The sequence below is a fragment of the Nerophis ophidion genome, linkage group LG25, assembly GCF_033978795.1.
Source record: "Nerophis ophidion isolate RoL-2023_Sa linkage group LG25, RoL_Noph_v1.0, whole genome shotgun sequence".
Taxonomy (NCBI): Eukaryota; Metazoa; Chordata; class Actinopteri; order Syngnathiformes; family Syngnathidae; genus Nerophis; species Nerophis ophidion.
In genome coordinates, this window is record NC_084635.1 from 11,110,238 (window position 1) to 11,122,163 (window position 11,926).

An 11,926-nucleotide genomic window follows, 5' to 3' on the forward strand; every position below is an offset into this window, starting at 1 on the left:
ATTGTCATGTCTGTGTGATCATATATTGCTTTAGTCATGTTCGGTTTTGTTTTTGGACTCTTTGTGCACTTTTGTTTGTTGTCACCCTTGCAACCCATAAGTTTTCACTTGTCCTCATGTCCCGCACCTGTCTCACCTTTTTGCACTCACACACCTGCTTTCACTAATCACCACAGTATTATTTAAGCCACAGTTGCAAGCTAGTCAGCCTGGCAACATTACCATCTATCACCCTCGATACCTCTACTCACGTCATGCCATGTTTCCTCCACTCTGCTACATGTCATGTTTCACAGTTCCATGCCAAGTAAGTTTTTGTTTATTGTTCATAGTTTCTGCCTTTTTGCAAGTCTGTTTTCATTAGTCAAGTTTGTTCTCCGCCGTTGTGCGCGCCTTTTGTTTGCTTTTTGTTCTTAGTGTCAAAATAAACTTTAACTTCACGCCATATCCAGTCCAAGTTCACTTGCATCTCGGGAAAACAACCACCTCTAGTCCACGCCTTCACAATTATTAGTTTTGCAGGACACAACCGGCCCTGCACAGTGCATGCGCTACCTCTCCGTCTCTTTGCTCGTCCACTCACTCACTGACATGACTTTGACAACACATTGCCATAGTTAACCTGCTCCTCTGTTGTGTGCATAGATACATAACATGTAGATAAAAAACATGTAGATACATAACATGTAGAAAATGTTTTATTGGCAAGAAGAGGACAAAATGACAGCGGTCAAAGCAATAGTTAATCGTATATTATATGAAAGTGCCAGGCCAAACTGCCTAATGGACTCCAACCGTCTCACAGGCCAAAACAAAGACGCCGGCGGTTCCGCAGTTTGGACACCCCTGCTATATATGTGCCATTACTAATAATAGTATGCTGATATTGTGTTTAGTGTGCCCTTGTTCTGTTGATTTTGGTTCCTGCATTGCTTTTCCTGATGCTTCCGGTGCACTTCTGAGCTGCACTATAATTTTTAGTTTGTACATTGAATGCACGCCGCCCGCTGTCCTCTGCATCTTGGGGTCACGTCGCAAGCAGCGCTGACCTCAGCCCGACACTTGAACCTATTCATCTCATTAAGTAATTCACAATTCACTTAACTATTTATGAATGAGAACCGTATTAATTATTCATTTACATACTCATTTATTTATTTGTTAATCCACTGTTTGTGTTACAGATTGAGTACAAACAAATGTGTTAGAAATGTTGCAATGAAATGGAAAATGGGTCTGATTAAATCATTTTCCTACTCCTTTTGGGACATGTTGTAATGAGAGACTGGACATATGTGATGTCCCTTATTGCAACTGTATACGAGTTCCAAATAAACTAATAGGTTAACCATAACCATTCAGGAAACACAGCGGCACGAAAAATGGTAGACCAGAAGTACTTAAACTTTTAGACCTCGGGGCCTATCTTTTCCACCACAGAGGGGCCCGAAAGCCACTCAAATATTACCACAGAATTAGAAAACGTACGCTTTATTTTAATCTTATTCAATAATTATGTCCAACTGTCAGGGTCAAACACTGATGACATCTATTAAACAAGACAAGAAGCAAGGAATTAAACAGAGACAGAATTAAATTTGGTTCAATGAGTGTCACCACGCTCTGACGAAAGATTGTACGCCTCCTCTTTTATTTGGACTTTCCCTGATTACATGGCAACAGCTGTTTCTACAGGAAGGGAGTCGTAAACAGCCGCTGCTTTTGGTTACAAAACAGTTCAAAGAAAAGGTTGTAAACAGTTCAAAGAAAAGGTCCCCGGAGCTTGGGCCGATCCTGCTTCCTCTCCACTTTGTAGATCTCGGGTCAAGACAATATCTTTCTGTGGATTACATCAAAGAAACAGAACACCTTCATGTTGCTTCCCATCCTACACAGTGGAGTTTTACAAGCCTTCTTCTTGGTAGGATCAAAGACAGCGTTTGTCTTCTCGCCGGGAACTCATGGCAACATACAGTTTTGTGATTGTCACACCGCGGTGAGGGAAGTCTTGTCTTGGTTTTTCTGTCTTGTGATTTACGTGTTTTATTTCGAAAAGCTACCCTCTTGTTTCAGACCACGGGCCCTTCCTGTTGTGTCACCAGTCTGACGTCATCCCTGATTCCTGGTTGTTTCCACCTGTTCCCCATCACTCCCACATCCTATTTAAGCTCACTTCTCCGTTTGTCCTTTGCCAGATCGTCTCGTCTATCGTGCCTTTCTAGCGTCCATGTCCATGTCCTTGATTAGCTTCTTGTCTTGCCCCTGTTTTCCTAGTTACCCTAGTTTTTGCTGTAATTTTGAGTTTACTTTTTCCTCCTTCGAGCGGCCTTGGTTATCCTTCGTCTTCCTAATTGGTGAGTTTTTGTTTTTCCAAATTTCGAATGTATTGCCTCATTGATTGAGTGATTTTTTTTGTTATTTATAGTTACTGTTTATATATAGGTCGTTTTGGTGTTTTTTCCTCCTGTTGGGTCGCTTTTCGTTTATTCTTATTAATATACTCCTTTTTTTTTTAGAATTTCCTTAGATTAGTATTCCTCCTTATTTTTGTGGAGTGATTTTAAGTTAATTGTTTATCCTCAGAATTATTTTTCCGCGTGTTGATTATTTTTGTGAAAAACTTTTTGCATTGGAGGTAAAAAGTTGTTTCAAAATAAAAGCTTTGTTTTTTTTATCTTCTTTGCATCTGGGTCCTCTCCTTACTCCGAGTCGTAACAGTGATAACTCAGATACAATTATTCTAATACCAACAAACTTACCGTATTTTACGGACTATAAGGCACATTTAAAGTTCTTTTTTTTTTCTCAAAACTCGACAGTGCGCCGGGCAATCATGCATATGTGACAATAACACCTACGGCTTTTAGAGAGTGCAGTGCACAACTGCGCACACAACAGCTGTAAATATACTCCTCCCCTCTTAACCACGCCCCCGGCCCCACCCCCCACCTCCCGAAATCGGAGGTTTCAAGGTTGGCGAGTATGAACTAATTGTACATCAAATAAGTATTTAACTATGTACTGTATACAGAGTATCATTGTTGATTATGTTTGTGCATTGTCTGTAATGTTACAGTGGCCCAAAAGATCAAATATACTTGTTTTTAAGAATACTTAGGCCTACTACGCTACTGGTGTTCCTTATTATGGTATTTGGAGATCCAAGGGCTTTTCTGAGGTGGCTCTCGGTGAAAAAAGTTTGAGGACCACTGGAATAGAGCAAAAATAAAAATAAATAAATGTGGGTGTTATTGATTGGGAAGTTCTCGATCTGGAAGGTTCTGCCGGGTCTTACATAAGCAATGCACAGTTCATGTTGCATGAAACCAGAGAGCAGAAGCAGCTGTAAAGTGGGTTAGTACCAATTATTTCCATGCCAGAAGCCAAATAATCTATAAGTTTCTTTATGATGACATTGATCAAATCCGAAAGGAGATCTTATCGAATCTTTCCGCCTCATAACTGGCTGAGAGAACAAACTGTTAAATGTCACCGTTAAGAGGACACTTGGAAATGTATTTGGATCAAAAACACTCACAGGAATAGATACAATACAGTCTGTGCAGTTAGCTTCTGAGAAGCTGAATGAGCCTGGAATTCTACTAACTTTTTAAGGAGGCATTCTTCAAACCCCGTTTCCATATAAATTGGGAAATTGTGTTAGATGTAAATATAAACGGAATACAATGATTTGCAAATCCTTTTCAACCCATATTCAGTTGAATGCACTACAAAGACAAGATATTTGATGTTCAAACTCATAAACGTTTTTTTTTTTTGCAAATAGTAATTAACTTAGAATTTCATTGCTGCAACACTTGCCAAAGTAGTTGGGAAAGGGCATGTTCACCACTGTGTTACATCAACTTTTCTTTTAAAAACACTCAATAAATGTTTGGGAACTGAAGGAAACTAATTGTTGAAGCTTTGAAAGTGGAATTCTTTCCCATTCTTGTTTTATGGAGAGCTTCAGTCGTTCAACAGTCCGGGGTCTCCGCTGTCGTATATTACACTTCATAATGCGCCACACATTTTCGATGGGAGACATGTCTGGACTGCAGGCGGGCCAGGAAAGTACCCGCACTCTTTTTTTACGAAGCCACGCTGTTGTAACACGTGCTGAATGTGGCTTGGCATTGTCTTGCTGAAATAAGCAGGGGCGTCCATGAAAAAGACAGCGCGTAGATGGCAGCATACAGTATGTTGTTCCAAAACCTGTGTGTACCTTTCAGCATTAATGATGCCTTCACAGATGTGTAAGTTACCCATACATTTGGCACTAAGGCACCCCCATACCATCACAGATGCTGGCTTTTGAACTTTGAGTCGATAACAGTCTGGATGGATTGCTTCCCCTTTGGTCCGGATGACACGATGTCGAATATTTCCAAAAACAATTTGAAATGTGGACTCGTCACACCACAGAACACTTTTCCACTTTGCATCAGTCCATCTTTGATGATCTCGTGCCTAGAGAAGCCGGCGGCATTTCTGGATGTTGTTGATAAATGGCTTTCGCTTTGCATAAGTAGAGCTTTAACTTGCACTTACAGATGTAGCGACAAACTTTATTCAGTGACAGTGGTTTTCTGAAGTGTTCCTGAACCCATGTGGTGATATCCTTTAGAGATTGATGTCGGTTTTTGATACAGTGCCATCTGAGGGATCAAAGGTCACGGTCGTTCAGTGTTGGTTTCCGGCCATGCCGCTTACATGGAGTGATTTCTCCAGATTCTCTGAACCTTTTGATGATTTTATGGACTGTAGATGTTGAAATTCCTAAATTTCTTGCAATTGCACTTTGCGAAACGTTGTTCTTAGAGTGTTTGACTATTTGCTCACGCAGTTGTGGACAAAGGGGCGTACCTCGCCCCATCCTTTCTTGTGAAAGACTGAGCATTTTTTGGGAAGCTTTTTTTATACCAAATCATGGCACCCACCTGTTTCCAATTAGCCTGCACACCTGTGGGATGTTCCAAATAAGCGTTTGATGAGCATTCCTCAACTTTGTCAGTATTTACTGCCACCTTTCCCAACTTGGCATTAAATTCCAAACTTAATGATTAAAAAAAAAATGTTTATCAGTTTGAACATCAAATATGTTGTCTTTGTAGCATAATCAACTGAATATGGGTTGGAAATGATTTGCAAATCATTGTATTCCGTTTATATTTACATCTAACACAATTTCCAAACTCATATGGAAACGGGGTTTGTAATTCTGGCATTTATTCGGGCAATTTGCAGCATGTTTACTTTAGTGACAACAACGTGTGATGAGGACAGCCGACACAGGACTAATTTGAGTGTGGAGCGCACTCATGCGCCGTTCTGCTTTAAAAAACACTACCTAAACAGCAGATGTGCTAATTCTTTCCCCACTAAAGCGCTGACGTGGAGTTTGGTGGCACGTTGTTATTGCTCCTGCATCCACCGCCCATACGGGTCAGAGTATTTATAGTCTATCGTGTGTTCATCTAATTTGCCGTATGCGTGAGTGACGGGGACACACAGCGTGCGTCTGAGAGCCCCGCAGGAGTGTGAGGCAAGAAGCAGCAAGAGGCAGAAAATCCCCGACGTTTTTGGATTAGTGTCAGCAAGCAGGGAAGCCAGGCATCATGTGCATGCACATTCTACACTCTCTCTTTCTTGTGCGCTTTTCTGTCTCGGAAACACATCATTTGTGGATCATTTTGGACAAAATTCACTTTTAATCTGTGATGATTACCCATATACTACAAACCACGTTTCCATATGAGTTGGGAAATTGTGTTAGATGTAGATATAAAAGGAATTTAATGATTTGCAAATCCTTTTCAACCCATATTCAGTTGAATATGCTACAAAGACAACATATTTGATGTTCAAACTCAAACTTTATTTTTTTTTGCAAATAATAATTAACTTAGAATTTAATGGCTGCAACACGTGCCAAAGTAGTTGGGAAAGGGCATGTTCACCACTGTGTTACATCACCTTTTCTTTTAACAACACTCAATAAATGTTTGGGAACTGAGGAAACTAATTGTTGAAGCTTTGAAAGTGGAATTCTTTCCCATTCTTGTTTTATGTAGCGCTTCAGTCGTTCAACAGTCCGGGGTCTCCGCTGTCGTATTTTACGCTTCATAATGCGCCACATAATATCGATGGGTGACAGGTCTGGACTGCAGGCGGGCCAGGAAAGTACCCGCTCTCTTTTTTTTATGAAGCCACGTTGTTGTAACACTTATCTTGCTGAAATAAACAGGGGCGTCCATGATAACGTTGCTTGGATGACAACAGTGTTTGATGAGGATTCCTCAACTTTATCAGTATTTATTGCCACCTTTTACAAGTTCTTTGTCACGGTTTGCTACATCAAATTCTAAAGTTAATGATTATTTGCAAAAAAAAAAATGTTTATCAGTTTGAACATCAAATATGTTGTCTTTGAAGCATATTCAACTGAATATGGGTTGAAAATGATTTGCAAATCATGAGGTGGCGACATGTCCAGGGTGTACTCTGCCTTCCGCCAGATTGTAGCTGAGATAGGCGCCAGCGCCCTCCGCAACCCCAAAAGGGAATAAGCGGTAGAATATGGATGGATGGATGTATTCCATTTATATTTACATCTAACACAATTTCCCAACTCATATGGAAACGGGGTTTGTATATACAATAACATTAATAGTAATGGATTACATTTATATAGCACTTTTCTATCGGTATAAATGATATACAGTAATTTGGCCGACGATGGAGTGGTACCTCAATTGGTTTTGCGACGGAGCTCCTAACTCAAAACACTTGTATCGCAAATCAACATTGTCCATTGAAATTAATTGAGATCAATTTAATCCATGCTTGGTCTACAAAACAAGTAACACACTTTTGTTTAAGAAATATTGTATAAAAAATATAATAGAATTTACTACTGACAACTACAGTAGTTTCATGAAGTAATATACCAGATTTTCCGGACCATACGGCGCACCGAATTATAAGGCGCACTGCCGATGAATGGTCTATTTTTGATCTTTTTTCATATATAAGGCGCACCGGATTATAGGGCGCATTAAAGGAGTCATATTATTATTATTTTTTTCTAAATGGAAATTACTTTCTTGTGGTCTACATAACATGTAATGGTGGTTCTCTGGTCAAAATGTTGCATAGATTGTATTTTACAGATCATCTTCAAGCCGCTTTCTGACAGTCCGTTCTGGATCCGCCGTTTTGTGGGCGGTCTTATTTACGTGTCTCACCTTCAGCAGCGGGTCTAGTCAGGTCAATTTTCATACAAAAGGTGCACTGGATTATAGGGCACATTAAAGAGGTCATATTATAATTTTTTTTTTCTACATGTAAAACACTTCCTCGTGGTCTACATAACGTGTAATGTTGGTTCTTTGGTCAAAATGTTGCATGGATTATGTTTTACAGATCATCTTCAAGCTGCTTTCTGACAGTTGCTTCAGGATGTGGGCTGTCTTATTTACGTGGTTCACCTTTGACCGCGTCTTCTCCCCGTCATCTTTGTTGTAGCGGTGTAGCGTGCAAGGACGGGAGTGGAAGAAGTGTCAAAAGATGGAGCTAACTGTTTTAATGACATTCAGACTTTACTTAAATCAATAACGGAGCAGCATCTTCTCATCCGGAAACAACCACGCCGGAAATGTTTCCTGTGCAAAACCGTCCGACCGGAACTCTGTGATAACTAAAGTTCCTTGTGTGAATAATGTAAACTCACTACACCGGTATATTTTAGCGCTTTCATGGCGATTTTACTGACAGATACTGTATAAGTACGAACTTTACACTACTTTATAGTAGAAATGGCAAAAAAGGAGGATGAATGTCACATAACAAGATGATAGAGAAAAATAAGAATCTTATCGACTGTGGTGTCACCACGAACTACAAAGGCGGATGCGCACAAATTTTCAGGACTCATGCAGATCCCAAATAAAGATCAGCAGGTACTAGAAGGTAAGAAAAGTTGCTTCCACATATCATTGCGAAACAAAACGCCAGATAAAATGTCTTGCCTTATACACACACCATAATAATACTTGTATGTTGAAGCACAGTACAATCCTTCAAGCGGTGCGGCTTCATAGCTTACCAAAGTCGTACTAAAACATTTGGATAGATTTTTGAGCGCCGTGTGTAATCTTCTATATTTTCAATGGAACATATAACATCTTGGTGTTTACTTGAGTCATATTCCAAACATATTGCAGTCTACTTGTATCTCTTATGTTTGACCGCCATCTACTGGTCACACTTATCATTACACCATGTACCAAATAAAATTGCTTCGAGGTCGGTAAGCCAAACTAGAATTATTCCTTACATTAGGAGCACCGGGTTATGAGGCCCACTGTCGAGTTTTGAGAAAAAAAATAAGATTTTAAGTGCGCCTTATAGTCCGAAAAATACGGTAATAATAATGTAGAACATTTACTTTGGGGAATGTGCTTCTACAGTACCTCCTATTAGCTGCTGCTTCGTCAAACACACCATCAGCAGCTTTTCCATATTTTCATGAATAAAATGTGTTGCTGTTTAGATATTACTTTAACATTCGCTATACTGGCCCTGCAAGAGGTGGCGACTTGTCCAGGGTGTATGCGGCCTTCCACCCGTGTACAGCTGAGATAGACTCCGGCACCCCCCGCGACCCCATAAGGGACAAAAGGTAGAAAATGGATGGATGGAGGGATGGCATTCGCTAGACTCTTTCTGCTTTAGTACGATGTGGACTGGCAGTTATACGCTCCAACTGCATTGCCAAGCTGGCTACACGTTTGGTCAAATTTTTCATGATTTCTTTCTTTCACTCTAACTTTCTTACTTTTGTGGGTGGATAACAAACGTATGTCCATCTTGAGCTATAAGCTAAATCTGGCGGGTAAGACCAGATGTTTTGGTCAGATCTTACGGGATTCACTCTGAAATTTGATATACGAGAGAATAAAAGTGATGGTTATAACTCAAAGTTTAGAGCATGGGTGTCAAACTCTGGCCCGCGGGCCACATTTGGCCCGCCGTGTATTTTCATTTGGCCCTTGAGGCAATATCAAATTAACATTAGAGCTGGCCCGCCGGTATTATACAGCGGCGGTGTCAGTGTAACACCGCATTCACCGCTAATACTCATACTGGCTAACCCCGCCGATTTTCCAAGGAGACTCCCAAATTTCAGTGCCCCTCACGTAAATCACAGGGGGCAACCATTCTCCCAAATGTCTCCCAATTCCCACCTGGACAACAACATTGGGGGCGTGCCTTAAAGGCAATGCCTCAAGCATCCTCAAAAACCTTTCGTCACGTCCGCTTTTCCTACGTGGAAACAGCGTGCCGGCCTAGTCACATGATATATGTGGCTTTTACACGCACACACACACATGCTAATGCGATGCAAGCTTGGTCAACAGCTATACAGGTCACACTGAGGGTGGCCGTATAAACAACTTTAAGACTGTTACAAATATGCGCCACACTGTGAACCAACACTAAACGAGAATGACAAGCAAATTTCGGCAGAACATCCGCACTGTAACACAACATAACAAATACACAGAACCCCTTGCAGCACTACCTCTTCCTGGACTCTACAATATAAAAATGTATTGTTAGCCTGTGGGAAAAGTTTATTTTGATAGTTACCTGAGAAGGCTGCAAATAGATCTATTTAAATTAGATTTGATATGCCATTGCTATTTTTAAATTATTAGTATTATTTGAAACTCGATTTTGCATGTCACTATAAAGTTACATAAGTCTCGCTTGTTCAATATTCAATGCAAAACTTGTTTGGGTCCCTATTAAAAGGTTAATTTGTTTAACCTTGGACCGCGGCTCTGTTCAGCTTAAAAATTTGGCCCACTCTGTATTTGAGTTTGACACCCCTGGTTTAGAGAGACAAGTCTTATCCCAAAACACATTTAAGTCTGTGTCCTCTAAAGGTGAAAGTCATATTGTGATAATGTATGTTGACGACACATTCTAGCTGTTTTGATAGCGACAAGCGAACAAAGCCGCTCTCAACGCAACGTAGCGTCCTTGCTAGCAATTTAGTAGCTAACGTCCCTCCACAGTGCAGCTTCCAAATCACCAATCCTTGCCTCCATGGCGGAAAATAGACCGCGTTTCCTACAAGTATCACTGGAGGAGTGGAGGGCGAGGAATAACTAAATATGCCCCATTGCACACCATAGGAGGATAACTTTGATCAAAAAAAACCCCGAACCAGTGAAGTTGGCATGTTGTGTAAATGGTAAATAAAAAGAGAATACAATGATTTGCATATCCTTTTCAACCTATATTCTATTGAATAGACTGCAAAGACAAGATACTTATCGTTCAAACTGGAAAACGTAATTTTTTGCAAATATTAGCTCATTTGAAATTTGATGCCTGCAACATGTTACAAAAAAGCTAGCACGAGTGGCAAAAAAGACAGAAAGTTGAGGAATGCTCCACAGGTGAACAGGCTAATTGAGAACAGGTGGGTGCCATGAATGAGTATAAAAGCAGCTTTCATGCAATGCTCAGTCATTCACAAACGAGGATGGGGCGAGGGTCACCACTTTGTGAACTAATGCGTGAGAAAATTGGAAGAACAGTTTAAGAACAACATCTCTCAACGAGCTATTGCAAGGAATTTAGGGATTTTACCATCTAAGGTGAAAGGTTCAGAGAATCTGGAGAAATCACAGCACGTAACATTGAATACCCATGAATTGATTAACGTGGACCCCGACTTAAACAAGTTAAAAAACTTATTCGGGTGGTCAATTGTACGGAATATGTACTGAACTGTGCAATCTACTAATAAAAGTATCAATCAATGAATTAAATGCCCATGACCTTGGATCCCTCAGGTGGTATTGTATCAAAAAGCGACATCCGTGTGTAAAGGATATCACCACATGAGCTCAGGAAGACTTCAGAAAACCACTGTCAGTAACTACAGTTGGTCGCTACATCCGTAATTGCAAGTTAAAACTCTACTATGCAAAGCAAAAGTCATTGATCAACAACACCCAGAAACGCTGCCGTCTTCGCTGGGCCCGCATTCATCTAAGATGGACTGATGCAAAGTGGAAAAGTGTTCTGTGGTCTGATGAGTCCACATTTCAAATTGTTTTTGGAAACTGTGGACGTCGTGTCCTCCAGAACAAAGAGGAAAAGAACCATTCGGACAGTTCTTAGTGCAAAGTTGAAAAGCCAGCATCTGTGATGGTATGGGCGTGTATTAATGCCGACGGCATTGGTAACTTACACATCTGTGAAGGCACCATTAGTGCTGAAAGCTACATACAGGTTTTGGAGCAACATATGTTGCCATCCAAGCAACGTTATTATGGATGCCCCTGCTTATTTTAGCAAGACAATGCCAAGCCACGTGTTACAACAGCGTGGCTTCATAGTAAAAGAGTGCGAGTACTAGACTGGCCTGCCTGTAGTCCAGACCTGTCTCCCATTGAAAATGTGTGGCGCATTATGAAGCCTAAAATACCACAACGGAGACACTGGACTGTTGAATAACTTAAGCTGCACTTTAAGCAAGAACGGGAAATAATTCCACCTCAAAAATTGGTCTCCTCAGTTCCCAAATGTTTACTGAGTGATGTTAAAAGGAAAGGCCATGTAACACGGTGGTAAAAATGTCCCTGTGCCAACTTTTTTGCAATGTGTTACTGCCATTAAATTCCAAGTTAATGATTATTTGCAAAAATAAATGAAGTTTCTCAGTTGGAACATTAAATATCTTGTCTTTGAAGTCTTTTCAATTGAATATAAGTTGAAAAGTATTTGCAAATCATTGTATTGTGTTTTTATTTACGAATTACATAACGTGCCAATTTCACTGGTTTATGGTCTTGTACAGTGGGGCAAAAAAGTATTTAGTCAGCCACCGATTGTGCAAGTTCTC